This window comes from Dermacentor variabilis, chromosome 9 (assembly GCF_050947875.1).
Source record: "Dermacentor variabilis isolate Ectoservices chromosome 9, ASM5094787v1, whole genome shotgun sequence".
Lineage (NCBI taxonomy): Eukaryota > Metazoa > Arthropoda > Arachnida > Ixodida > Ixodidae > Dermacentor > Dermacentor variabilis.
The window spans coordinates 153,039,912-153,054,573 of NC_134576.1; the positions used below are offsets into that span (position 1 = coordinate 153,039,912).

At 44.6% G+C, this 14,662-nt stretch overlaps 1 long non-coding RNA gene and 2 other non-coding genes across 3 annotated transcripts; 1 reads left to right on the plus strand and 2 right to left on the minus strand.

Annotated features, from left to right (window-relative positions):
* Nucleotides 1-941: 941 nt before the first annotated feature.
* On the minus strand, nt 942-7,138 carry LOC142558240 (uncharacterized). The gene is made up of 3 exons (XR_012822993.1): nt 6,664-7,138; nt 5,568-5,792; nt 942-1,106 (listed from the first exon to the last, which is right to left on the minus strand). It is a non-coding gene; the product is annotated as an uncharacterized LOC142558240 (long non-coding RNA).
* Nucleotides 7,139-11,100: 3,962 nt separating this feature from the next.
* TRNAS-GGA (transfer RNA serine (anticodon GGA)) lies at nt 11,101-11,175 on the minus strand. The gene has a single exon. It is a non-coding gene; the product is annotated as a tRNA-Ser (tRNA).
* A 277-nt stretch (nt 11,176-11,452) lies between these two features.
* On the plus strand, nt 11,453-11,527 carry TRNAS-GGA (transfer RNA serine (anticodon GGA)). Its single transcript has one exon. It is a non-coding gene; the product is annotated as a tRNA-Ser (tRNA).
* The last annotated feature ends 3,135 nt before the right edge of the window (nt 11,528-14,662 follow it).

Consider the following 14,662-nt stretch of genomic DNA (forward strand, 5'->3'; position numbering starts at 1 on the left):
AGCCTACGCCATATTCCCCCACTGACTTGTCTCCAGCCTGCTTCTTGCCTAGCCTGACATTGAAGTCGCCCATCAGTATAGTTTATTTTGTTTTGACTTTACCCATCGCCGATTCCACGTCTTCATGGAAGCTTTCGACTCCCTGGTCATCATGACTGGATGTAGGGGCGTATACCTGTACGACCTTCAATTTGTACCTCTTAAGTTTCACTAAAAGACCTGCCACCCACTCGTTAATGCTATAGAATGCCTGTATGTTAACAGCTATATCCTTATTATTCAGGAATGCGACTCCTAGTTCTCGTCTCTCCGCTAAGCCCCGGTAGCACACGACGTTCTCGCTTTTTAGTACTGTATATGCTTCTTTTGTCCTCCTAGCTTCACTGAGCCCTATTATATCCCCTTTACTGCCGTCTAATTCATCCAATAGCACTGCTGGACTCGCCTCACTAGATAACGTTCTAGCTTTAAACGTCGCCAGGTTCAGATTCCAGTGGAGACCTGTCCGGACCCAGGGGTTAGCACTTTCTGCTGCGTCACAAGTCTGACCGCCGCCATGGTCAGTTGCTTCGCAGCTGCTGGTGACTGATGGCCGGTGTTTGATTGTTGTGCTCATATAGGAGGTTGTGTCCAAGTACTGCACCAGGGTGGCCAATCCTGCTCTGCTGAGGGAGTGCGTTACCGGTTCTGGTCACCGTGATCAGGCCGCACTCCAGACCTGTTTATGCAGTTTTATCAACACGCGGATTTTATGGCTTCTAAGAAATAGGTGTCAATGACAACATGCTTAATATAATCGAATGTTGCTTACCTCATCGTACGTTCCGTGTTAGATTTCGCAATGCTTTGTCTGGGCCATTTATCCAGCAAATTGGGCTACCGGAAGGCGGAGTACTGAGTTGTATTCTCTTCATTGTAAAGAGGAACTCCTTACGCCCATATATTCCATAAGTACGCTTTACTTTGTACAAGGTCCCTAAATGCGCCGCTGAAAATTCTTTTTTTAGCTGAAGTTCAACAAAAGCTCCCGCATTCCTGCCACCAGTCTGTTTTGTTGAGAGGCTTCATCCCAGATCCAGACATTGAGCTACATGGACAGCACTCACCTGTAAATAAAAACACACATTTTTAGGCATAATTCTGGACACAGCTCTAACATTTATATCACACACAAAATATTGTTACGCTGGCAGACGCAGACGAGAAGCTATATACAATTATATTTACAAAATGGAGACGTTTCACTTGGCCGTCGTCTTTACAACGCTGGCCTCTTCGTCATATTATTTCTTTTATTTCAGCAGCAGACGAAAGCAGAGCCTGATGCAGGGACAGAAGCTAAAGGTTGATGGAGCCTGACGAGGCCTCTGACCCTAAACAGTCTACAGCGGTTACAGATACAACACAAATCTCAGAAACAAAGGAAATAAAGTAAAAGAAACGCAGCATTTGACACCTGTACACAAACATAGTGCATATACTGTTGCACACAAATGACACATAACAAATCATACAATGATACATAATACAATGATACATAATGATACAATGATACAGTACAATTATACATAATAGGACGCTAAGCAATTTACTTGAATGAATCAGCACAAACAGCTGTTGTACAAAAGCATACAAATAAAATATAATTGTCAGTGAAACTGAATAATGTTGCTTGAAACGACACAAAAGTAAGATAAGAGCAATTTCTAGAGTCATTTTGTGTTATATAGAGTTTTATGCATCCTTTGTGAGAAGACAGTAAAATATAAAAAACACTTCAATTTTGGCTATAGTTAAATTGGCAAGATAACAATAGCTCCCTAAGTTAGCTTTTAAATGCTTTTAATTTGCATTCAAAGTTTATCTTACCTTCAAATTTGTTTAAGATCGCAGGTATTTGATACGCCATTGTTTGCCTTCCATAATTTGTTCGGATTTTTGGTGTTCGGTGTTTTCGGTGCCTCAAAAGGTATTCAGCATTTTCAGAGTCCATAATTCCGTATAGTTTCTTCTGATGGATTACTTGCAGCGCTTTTAAATAATATAACTGGTCTGCCTTTAGGATGCCGTGTTTCTTAAACAGTGGAGCGGTTCTTAAGTCCTGTGCATTACCACAATAAGATTCAAAACAGCGCGGAATTTTCTTCTGCAAAGTAATTAGTTTAGTATAATTGTATTGCGTAGTAGTGCCCCAAACCATTAAGCCATAGGTTAATTTGGAATAAAGAAGTGAATTATAAATGTTCTTTTTTAGCCAGAGCGGTATGAGCGCAGATATCCTATGTAGACATCCAAGTGTGCGGGCAAGATCTACACTTAGGTTTCTAACGTGCACTGACCAGCTCAAGTCTTCCTGAAACCAAACCCTGAGAAATTTTTGTGTCTGAACTTGTTTTATAAAGGTGTTTTCAAATTTCACGTTAAGTTTGTGGTGTAGAGGTTTGTTGGGAGGACGAAATATGACATATGTTGTTTTTGAGGCATTTAATCTTAACTTGTTTCTGCTTAACCAGTTCGAAGGATGCACAAGGTAGTCATTCACAGAGGATTCAAGTGTCAGTAGGTTATGCGAAGAGAAAAAGACATTGGTATCATCAGCATACATTATGGTTTCAGCAGAACTATCAATTTTGACAATGTCATTGCTATAGACAAGAAATAGTAATGGGCCCAATATTGATCCTTGTGGTACTCCTTGTTTTAGCTTCGCGAGTGTTGATACCGCATCATTAATTTTCACCAACTGATAACGATCATTCAGATAGCCATCTAGAAGATCTAGTACAATACCTCGGACACCGTATCTTGATAATTTGTTAAGTAATAAATCAAACTGTATGGAATCAAAAGCTTTCTGAATGTCTAAAAACAAACCTAGTGTATATTTTCTACATTCCATGTTTTCAATTATCCTGTCTTTGATGTGTACAAGAGCGTGTTCTGTCGATCGATGCTTGCGAAAGCCATATTGACATTGAGTTATGACCTGATGCTTTTCTAAAAATGAAACTAGCCTCTCAAGAATGACGCATTGAAATATTTTGAGATATTGTATGAAGTACTGAAATAGGTCGGTAGTTAGATAAATTATTTGTATCACCTCCTTTGAAAATTGCGGTGACTTTGGCGATATTTAATAGCTTAGGAAATACGCCTGTTGTTAGAGTGAGGTTAATTATATAGCTAAGAACTTCACATATTAAAGACGATATTAATTTTATTTCGTTTGAACGAAGTTCATCCACCCCTGGAGATGTATTATATTTTAGCTTGCCAATTATACTTGAAATTTCACTAGGATCAGTAGGTTTCAGGAAAAGAGAGTGATTCAATATGGTGTCTAGTGGCATACTGTCGTCGCTGACAGTTTCGCTCATGGTATTGTAGGCGCCAGCATCCACAAAATGTGTGTGAATTTTATTAGCTAGTCGTTCACCGATGAGTGTTTTACCATCAACTACGAGCTGCATAATCCTATCCCTAGCTTTTGTTCTTGAAGTGAGCGAGTTTACAACCTCCCATATTCGTCGCTGATTATTATATATGCTCTCAAAAATATTCTGATAGTAGTACTGTTTTGCTTTTCTTAACTCAGTCGTTAAAGCATTCCGATACTTCTTAAACTCTGTGAATGTATTTGGATCCCGTGAACGGATAAAATCACGGAATAACTTATTTTTTATTTTGATACGGTGATAAAGCTCTGAATTAATCCAAGGTTTTTTGTGTTTTCTTCTATTACGACCGGTCGGCTGTAATACAGGAAATGGGGCATTGTATGAAGCGTGTAGTAAAGAAAAGAATTTCTCGTAAGCGCTGTCTGCATTTTCGTCATTGTAAACCTCACTCCATTCAATCAGACTGACCAAGTGGAAGAATTCTTTTTGTCTTGGAAGGTTTATGACTCGTCTACCTTCTCTATTAATATAGGGCTTGTCATATTGCTTAGTGATTGAAAAAAGAAAAAAAAACTGGCAGATGATCACTAAGAGCATATGAAAATATTCCGCTCGAGATGTCTCGTGGACTGAAGTTTGTTATGCAAACATCCAAAACAGTGGCAGTTTGTTTTGTAAGTCTTGTAGGTTTATTTATACGGTTTGCGAAGCCATACGTAGATAACAGTGTCTCAAAATTTTCTACGTGAGCATCATTGGAACTTAAGTCGATATTGATGTCCCCCATAATAATGCAAGATGCGTTTGAAAAGACAGGGGAAGCCAAGAGTAAGTCCACAAGCTCTACGAAACGACCTTTGTGTCCTAGCGGAGGGCGGTAAAGAGCGACCACCACTATTTTGTCGATACGCAAGCATAAACATTCAAAATCGGCATTCATTACCGAGAAATCACTAAACACTTCATAAGAAAAGGTATTCTTAAAGTAGATAGCCAGCCCTCCACCCTTTTTTTACCTACGACAAAGATGTTCAGACCGATAACCTGGAAAGTTTGGTTTTGTGTCATTATCTGAAAGCCATGTTTTAGTAAAGGTTAGAATATCGAAGTCAACTGATAACGAATGCAAAAAAACATAAATGTCATCCGCCTTTGGTCGAATGCTTCTACAGTTTGCATGTAATGCAGAAAAAAACTTTCCACAAGAAAACTCACGATTAAAAGCGTCAACTGTGTAATATCTGCTGTTCTCCTCTGGGTTCATCATCATGAACAGGAAAGGCAATTAAATCACATTCAATTTAGTCTTCAACAATTGATTTTATCTAAGTCTCCTTCATGAGCAATGTGAATTATGTCGGAGTCTTCATCTTTACGTACAAGCACTTTGCCTCCAGTCGTCCAGGCAAATTTCCATTTGGCAGCCTTTTTCCTTTTAATCGCATCTGAAAGCAGTGCCTTGTTTTTTGGAGTCAAGTGTTCGTTCACAAAAACCGGGGTTGTTCCTTCAAGACCAAGCATAGAGCTGTCTATCTTCTTTTTTCTTCACTTTGATAACAGCTCATTTCGCTGATTTCGTCTGACAAAGCGAACAACTATGTTCTTGACATCAGCATTGAATGTACGCACATAGTGACACGTGTCAATGTCAACCATGGTGTAAATGGTTACCCCTACACTTTCGCCTATTTTGCTTATTACTGCAAGTGGGTCCTTTCCATCCGGGACGCCCTTAATCTCGAGGTTATTGATGCGCTGGTATTGCTCGAGCTCTTCACATCTTTGTGATAATCGGGCGTTTTCGCCTTTCAGTTCAATGTTCTGTTTGAGTAATTCCTGCATTTCAAGCCTCAAGTTTTTGATTTCATTAGTAGTATCTTTGACATCATTGCAAATATCAGTGCAGTAAGACACACTTTTCTTAAGCTCCCGCACTTATTCCCGGAAATCACGCCTCAAATTCTCGAGAGCCCTTGTCATCTCACGCAAATCTTTTGTCGTGTCCCGTTCCGAAGGCACGCCGCTCCCTTTTACAGTGTTCTTTCCAGTATCTTTTCCCGCCATTAGACATGAAAGCACATGCACAATACAGCACAGGCAACAACAGTAGATTGTTCGGCAGCAGTGCACTACAAGGATTTACAAAATCTGTGGTACAAAATTCCTCACCTGCGAAGGCAAAGAATGAATGGCGATCAGATCCGTGCTGTGCGTGCACCGCTGCCGAACTGTGCAATGCAGTCTGTGTGGCCTCTTTTATAGCGTGCGTTGTCTTCGGGGCGTTGCTGTTGAGGTAGTCACGGGACCAAGGTTTCAGCGCAGGCGCACCGTCCGATGAACGCGTGGCAGTCTTCGGCGAAGATGGGCCTTGATAATGTGATGCGATCTGTAGCACTGCGAAGGCAAAGAATGAATGGCGATCAGATCCGTGCTGTGCATGCACCGCTGCCGAACTGTTATGTCATATGTTATGAATATGTTAAGAGCAAGTGCTTGAAAACAATGAACGTCATTAATTGTCGCACACAACTTGGAGTGGTGACAAGTACCTCATGAACCACTACAAAAACCTCATACATGCGCGCTGAAATTATTCTGGGTCAGTGTATCAACCTGCTCATCGGAGCGCCTAAAGGTGATGCAACCTGCTTACCATCTAGATATCCGACTGGCTGCCGGTGCCTTCAGGAGAAGTCCTGTAAAAAGTCGATCTCCACGTCGAACCTAATTAATGACCACTCCATTTTAAAACGTCGTACTACTGAAGTTTCGTGTATTTTTGACAGAACATGCAAACCGTGAACATCCCACTTATTCAACCGTGAACGATATGACCAGTGCCACCATGTTCCGCGACCAACCTGCTCTCTGCACGTGAGCAACCTAGGAAAAGAAATGGGTGTCCCACTCCTCCTTGAGTGGCGCCGGCTAAACGCTAAACTCCTGTGACAGCTCGCAGATTGTGCGACAGGCATTTTATGGAAGCAAACACATCCAAATAGAAAGTGTGCTCGTGCTGCATCATGCCAGAGTGTCTCATGCAGTAGTCGGTCACTTTCGCTGCAAACGACTGAGGCCTATGAACTGTTTTAGCACGCCAAGAATAGGATTCTTCAGAAGGCAGTTATGTTAAGCATAGTTAAAGCTCTAAAGTCAGTACAGAAACTTAAGAATCCGGCAATTAATTATAGCTTTGATGAGCTCTACGCAATGCGTACACATCCAGGCAGGGGGCTCAACACCGCACCAAGGGTGCCGCACTTACCATCGTTGTTGTTATAGCCAGTGGTTACCTTGGCGATGTGCTATGGGCCGCTCAGTTCCAGTCAACTGTTTCCCAATTACGCCTCTCCACAATGGCCTTCCTCGGTGTGCTCATTCACGCGCGGTTCCTCCCGGATCCATTCCTGCGACAACTTTCCCTCTTCGCCTGGTCCACCTCATGCGGAGCCATTTCGTTCATGCCAGCTAATGCCGGCAGTTTTCCAGCGCCGCCTCTTGGGCTAGTTCAACTACGCATTGCCTGGAGCCATTTCTGGAAGAAACCTTATTGTTGGGCTGGCAACCTAAGCGTAGCTTTGCCTCGCCTGGAACAACCACAGCAGTAAAAAACCGCCAGTCGGCAACGATCCACTTGGGGCACGACACCGCAGCAAGGATGACGCACTTACCACCGTTGTTGTTACAGGCAGTGGTTACCTTGGCGATGTGCTATGAGCCGCTCAGTTCCAGCCAACTGTTTCCCAACGACGCCTCTCTAGAATGGCCTTCCTCGGTGTGCTCATTCACGCGCGATTCCTACCGGATCCATTCCTGCGACAACTTTCCCTCTTCACCTGGTCCGCCTCATGCGGAGCCGTTTCGCTCATGCCGACTAATGCCGGCACTTTTCCAGTGCAACCTCTTGGGCTAATTCAAGTAAGGATTACCTGGAGCAATTTTTGGAAGAAACCGTCTTTCTGGACTGGCAACCGGAGCGTAGCTTTGCCTCGCCTGGTGCAACCACAGCAGTAAAAAGCGCCAGTCGGCAACGATCCACTTGGGGCTCGACACCGCAGCAAGGATGCCACACTTACCACCATTGTTGTTACATTGTTTGCTGCTTACAGAATAACCTCTAAATTGCAATTAAACGCGCATACACGGAAGTAAAAATTACTATTCATATCAGAAAATTGTATATGTTATTTAATTATTTCTAAAAATTTTTCTTTGGCGCCGTAGCGGCGCTGTCAGCGCAAGACCGTATCCGGAAACACAAAGCCTTATTCGAAAACTCCTCCGTGCAGCAACGCTAACACCCGCAAAGCTCTTTGAGGCCCGAAACTATTGGGGCCCCTATTCGAAAGCTTTCTAATATATCGCGAAATGAAGACACGTACGTATGGAGCTGAGCTCAAATTTTGCATTAGGGATTATCGTAATCGTCGGTGATTTTTTTTTCTGCGTCGATGCCTACAACATTGCGGTTCGATTGCAGATACAGCCATTTCATGATCCCTTCCAACGGCAAAGAGCACGATGTTTTTGTTCGTCTCATACAGACAAAACTGAAATGGTAATGACCTTTTATTTTTCTTCGTTTGTTTCTAGCAATCGCTAATACATTTAGGTTTCAAGATAAATAAATATGCACTTAAGTGGAGTAAATGCAACGCAGAACTAAGGAACATGCCGAGGACATTTTGACAGAATTCCAAGCGCCTCAAATAATTCCAACGTGAGCAAGCATTTCTTTCGCGGCCTTTGCTCGGTGGCGCCGAGATAGCCATATACAGTACAGGCCTGCAGTTTTCGATGGATCTAAAATGGGCGCAGCTGCCGAGCAGCCTTCGGTTCTATGAAAACAAACATGGAAACGTAGCTAACAACGACGCGAGACTCACTACGGAACCGAGTTGCTCTGTGTGCAGACGTTGTTTTGCGACTTCGAACAAGAGGCGCCGTCTGTGATCTTTGACGGACGTGACATTACAAGACACGCTGGGGACGTCAACAAGTGTGGTGCCACCAAACACAGTGCCACTGTACAAGCAAAACTTGCAACGTTTCACACTAAAGTGCGGCTCCCAGGCGAACGGGTTCGGCCCTCGCTCGTTTTGAGTTGTACATCCTTGGCTGAACAACCAAACCATTTCACTCGTAGCGTCCTGTCTGTTTCGTGTCCCATCTGGGGCTCATCTACCTTGGGCGAATAACGCGCTGTTATGGTGGCTAGAGGGGGGTAGTGTGACGGGCGCCTCATCCGCGCCATGGAGGAGGAGCGCGCAGAACGCGGTGAAAATTTAGCCACCGCTAGGGGCACTGCTGTGTTCAAAGGCACCACGCTTGCGACGGCCGGGCACTGACAAGGCTTCGCCGGCTGCATTGACGCTTCGATGTCGCCGCTGTCGTCGTCTGTGAAATTTGTCTGCAGTGTTGGGTCGTCGCGTTGCCTCACGAGGAATTGACTTTTCAGATTCAGACTGTTGGATGTAATGAATCCTGCCGTCAAGCCGCTCAAGCACGTGCTTTATACCTCGATACAAAAACGGGTGTGGATCTTGCTCGCAAGAGCTATCTGTGTTTAACGCCCCAACTGATGTCTTGCGAAGGGAGCACTGGACCTGAAATATGAAACGGGCTGAAAAAGAGCTTACCAACGACAGCGTGGTTTGTGAACGGCACTTCGACGAAAGATTCGTCGAAAGGACCTACCGGCACACAGTCAGCGGTGAGGTTGTGGAATTGCCGTGCGATCGTCCGCGTCTGAAAGAAGACGCCGTGCCCACTGTGTTCCCTGAGGCACCTAAGTATTTCACGAAGAAAGCTCCGATGAAAAGGGAAGAATGAAATATATGCGAGCAGCTTGGACCTGCTGCAAAACAGCAAAAGCTCAACGCAATCAACAGGCAAGACGCCGAGCAAGAAGACGCCGTAGCGCACACGCAGCTACGCCAGGGGCCAGATATACCAGCTATCATTGCCTCAAATATACAGCACGCCGTGCAACTTGAGCGTGTGTGTCATAATGTCGGCCTACCTGATGCAACATGGAATAAGGTAACTTTTACAAGTGAACGTTAGTGTGTTTTTCGGAGCCAGGGAGCTCGAGGGCGAGCAGGTTGACTACATCTTGGTGCCGAATTTAGTGAAATTCAAGTCAGAAAGCAACCAACCGGAATCGTTCTGTTGCTCTGTATTCCTCAGGGGCCAATTGCGCTCACAGTGCGCTGTTTCTTCGCTGGAGAAAGAGCAGTCAGTGCTCGACAGCACACATATGCACTTATATTGTGTATAGGCTGCAGCGTGAAACCAGAGAAGCAAGGTAGATATATATCGTTTCCTGGGTGTTATTTTTCCATCAAGTGCACTTACGTATGTGAAAGTAACGGCCCCTGCATTCATTGCAAATACTTGAGAAAACTACTGCAGAAGTCATTTTCACGAAAGCGACGGAACGGGGGAGAAAAAGTTAAAAAAATAATTAATGAAAATGTTCGGTGCAACAGAGCCCTGACTATAGCATTGCCATTTCTACTCTAAAAATATAAGCTCTCCGAAGAAAAATGAAAAGAGAAAATTAAATTTAAATGATTTCAACACTGAAAAAAGCCTTCGAGGGCGAAAAATAAACACGCGAACAATTGCTTCTTATAAGAGAAAATATTAAGCAGTTTACACTCCAAACAAAGCCCATAAAGAAAGAAACACTGAAGACATAGTTTGACTGTGCGCTCACGTAAATGGATTAATTCACATGAACTTGGCGAAACACGTCAAATCTGGTCAATGCTGAGAAACATTTAATTATAATCTAAACGCCGCTTGCCAGTTGCGTCTATCAGAAACATTGTGGTTTTCGTTTATTTTAAGTACCACCATTTAAAATTTCAAACGCACGCTTTTCAACGAACTAACAAAATGACTAGTTCACGTCCTGTTAACACGGACGCGGCGTGTCATTATTGGAAACAAGGTGAAAGTAAAACACGCGGCCCAACACGAAACCGGCCAGCGCCGCTGGCACCTGTCGCGCAGCCAGCGCCATCTACTGGGGCCGCCATCTTTCATCACAAATTCGTGCACCGCCTTTGCTTCCACCTAGAGTTACTGTATATGCTACCGTAGGTAGCAGAGTTGCGCGTAGGTCCGCCATCTTGCCTGAGAAGCAACCAAGTCTATGCGGCGAAGCCGCACTCCGTTTTTGCAGGCGACATGCCTAGCGTATCGTCGATCGACCGTGGGCGCTTTTGCATCGCTGTGCACCGCTTTTCCGCCTAATCGCAAACAAAGCGCATCGAAACAGCTGACTGGATTAGATTGTGAAGAAAAAGGCGCTGGCATTTTTTAGCGCGCGGCGTGAGATGCAGCGAGTATATTGTTTTTTGGACTTGTATTCCCATGTGCACTTTCCCCGCCCTAATAACGCATGGGCACTCGCGTATCTAGAATAGATTCTGTATTCTGTATACGCCGATCAGATGCAGCATTCGTGAACCGCGACGGTAACGATTAGATCGCACCGAATAAACTTAGGGAATATGGTGATGTTATTGTATAAATTCCGGAAAGGCTACAAAAAGTTTTGTGCGAAAAAGCTACTTCACAAAGTAGTAAAAGAATAAAGGGAAAATGAGTCATCCACCCGTTCGTAGCAATTGCTACAAAGGAAACCCATACGGGTTCCTCGAAAGAAAAGCCTCAAAGTTGAAGAAAAATTCGTCCTGGTCCGGGACTCGAACCCGGGACCACCGCCTTTCCGGGGCAGCCGCTCTACCATCTGAGCTAACCAGGCGGCTAGCAGATGGCAGGGCGAAGTCGAATTTGTCGACAACACGAAGCAAAGGCAAGAGTTTGACGTAGTAGTTCTGCGGAAACCCGCAAGGTGGAGAGAAGCAATGAATAAAGGGAAAATGAGACATCCACCCGTTCGTAGCAATTGCTACAATTGCTACAATTGTAGCAATTGCTACGAAAGGGTGGATGTCTCATTTTCCCTTTATTCATTGCTTCTCTCCACCGATGTCTCATTTTCCCTTTATTCATTGCTTCTCTCCACCTTGCGGGTTTCCGCCTGGTTAGCTCAGATGGTAGAGCGGCTGCCCCGGAAAGGCGGTGGTCCCGGGTTCGAGTCCCGGACCAGGACGAATTTTTCTTCAACTTTGAGGCTTTTCTTTCGAGGAACCCGTATGGGTTTCGTTTGTAGCAATTGCTACGAACGGGTGGATGTCTCATTTTCCCTTTATTCATTGCTTCTCTCCACCTTGCGGGTTTCCGCAGAACTACTACGTCAAAGTAGTAAAAGGTTCGAAATAACATAGCGTATTAAAAACTGGACAAATGTTAGTAATTGAGGTGAACAATCAGATACGTTAATAACTTTCATTCGCTTGAATACTGCTTGGCACTCAGGTTTTGTTTCAACAGAGATAAACACGCTACAAGAGCAGTGCAGTACTCTTTTAGCATGTAAACAGTAACAAAAAGCACCGATCCGCAACTGCCTCTTTTTTTTGGCAATAAAATCACAATGCGAATTTCAGAGAAAACAACAAAAACACTAGTGTACGTGCGTGCAAATATTTTTATGTAGTGAGCTTTATCAAGTGGTGCTCTTTCACAAAGGGAACTGTACTAAATATAATGAGGCCCATACTTGCTTATGTGCCATAGCTCTCAACATGTAGCCAGTCTAAAATATTACAGGTCAATCAATGACCAACCATTGATATTTCGACTCTGGTACCCCATTAGATCTTGTGTAGGAACATATCCATCTACCAGCAAGCAATGGATATCAGCTACACCTGCAAGTGTGATTTCATTATGTGACTTTTCACTGCAGGGATTCCAAAAGTAGCCTTCTATGGGAGTGTAGCGAAAGTTTTTCTCACAGGATTGACATAGCTACATTATAGGGAATAATTCAAAACACAGTTAGGCCCTTACCGTATGTTAAATGACGACATTCATTCCTCTTGCATCCTGCTTACATAAGCTGTAGTAGATTAAATATATTTACTTAGTAGTAACCTCTTTCATATTCAGAAACAACCCAAGCAGTGCATAATCATGAAAATGTGAGCTGGCTCTTTTACGACACTTCGGTGAAAGCAGTGTGGTGCATCACATGCAGAAAACTGGTAATTCCAGCTAAATCTCCTGTATAACTCTACGTGCTTCCATTACTTTAACAAAAAATCCGGACTTGCAGTAGCTTTTAATATTCCAGCTGTGAATTTTTTAGCACAGCCCAAGAAAGCACGTAGCTGTTAGTCAAGCAATTTCATCTCATACACACTTGACGCAATAGGCAGTTGACTGAAAATTTGTTTGTTCAGGTGTCTTTACCTGAACACCCTTCACAATAGTTTTACAGAGGAAGAAAAACAATTACTGCAGTAAGGTGTAACGAGGCAGGCCGACGAAACAAACGTGAGATGCGCTGCGCACGTTGCGTTGTTGCTACGCAGCTAGCACGCACGTGAACAGCGAACGGCAAGATCGGCCGGATTGGATTTGAATTTGACTGGCGATAACTTGTGTGAATCCAGTTCGCTGCAGCGGCGGCGTCGGGAAATACAAAAATTGGCCCGAACATCTGCTTCTCCGCAATGCACGTTTGCTTGGCTACCACGTGATGACGTTCTGCCAATAGAGGGGCTAGCGGCGTGATAAGACAGACGCGCAACTCTGCTACCTGCGGTAACACATACAGTAGTTCTACTTCCACCCGTCACACTACCCCCCCCTATGGCCACCATAGTGCTGTCAGCGAGGGACAAACCGTGCCTTGCCCCGGAGACTCGTGTAGGAAGCTCCGAGACCTGCGCGCGTAAACAGCCTTTCTATGGAAGGATGGCGCTGCGTTGAGTGATGCCGTTCAGCATGCGGTATGCAGTTGTTCGCGCGCTAAGATTGTTGCTCCACTTTTGCGGGCGCAGACGAAAAAATTTGTTGCGGCGCGAGTCCATTATTTACGCTCCCTCCCCCACTTCTGTTATCGCCTTTGCTTTGCCTTTTTTTTCTGCTTTGTTCCCACGCAGCCCGTTGGCGATACTCACGCGAGCCGTGGAATGACGCTTCTCGCCTGACCTACATCAAAGTGTGCGCGTTTCACTGGTTTCCACGGAATGCGTCTGGCGCCTGCGTGTGGGAGGGCTTGGCGAGGCGTCTGGAGACGCAGTTCCACATCAAATGAGCTTTGCTGCAATGTCTACGTCCAGAAAAGCAAGTGTTTGCCTTTTCCTGGTCACAACAACAAAACGATGACAGAAAAAGGGTCTCCTACAAGCATGAGTTGGGGATGACTGCATGAGTGATGTGTGACCATAGCTTTAGCTGTTCTCGATTCGCGCGTGCGCCTTCTAAGTGTTCCCGAAATTTACAGCATGATGGCTTGCTGTGTCCTTTCCGCAGGTCATTTGGTCTTGTGGCGGTGTCGTTGATGCTCAGAATGGCCTCGGCGCGTATATACATGCACATACCTGGCTTACACGATGCATAAATAACGGAGAAATATTAGTTAAAGCAAATGAGAAATAACTTAAGAAAAACGAGGTGAGACGACATGTTTCAACCAAGCCGTGAAAAAATAAAAGCCGCAACGCAAAAGCATCCGGGCCCAACGAGTTGCGGCAGTGAGGGGTGGTTTATTTTCCGACAACGCCACGGCAGTTGGCGACCACTGCACGTGCAACAGAGCTGGAAAATATTTTTTAGTCCTACCATCTCGCGATTATCTCTGCAGCAGTTGCCTGCTTCGAGAGGCTACTAATGCAGATATATTGTGAATTATTACTGCCTGGAACAGAACTAAAACCACGACGGGTGGATGTCCGATTTTCCCTTCATTAATTACTTCTCTCCACCTTGCGGGCTTCCGCAGAACTACTACGTCAAACACTTGTCTTTGCTTCGTGTTGTGGACAAATTCGACTTTGCCCTGCTATCTGCTAGTCGCCTGGTTAGCTCAGATGGTAGAGCGGCTGCCCCAGAAAGGCGGTGGCCCCGGGTTCGAGTCCCGGACCAGAACGAATTCAACTCTGAGGCTTTTCTTTCGAGGAACCTGTTTGGGTTTCCTTTGTAGCAATTGCTACGAACGGGTGGATGTCCGATTTTCCCTTTATTAATTACTTCTCTCCACCTTGCGGGCCTCCACAGAACTATTACGTCAAGCATGCAGCTGCAAACCTATACCGCTAATCGTGTTGCGGTACGGTTTCAAAAGAATCCGCTATTGTAAGAGCTCCTTGATACAAAATAGCTTGAAAAGGAGAGGA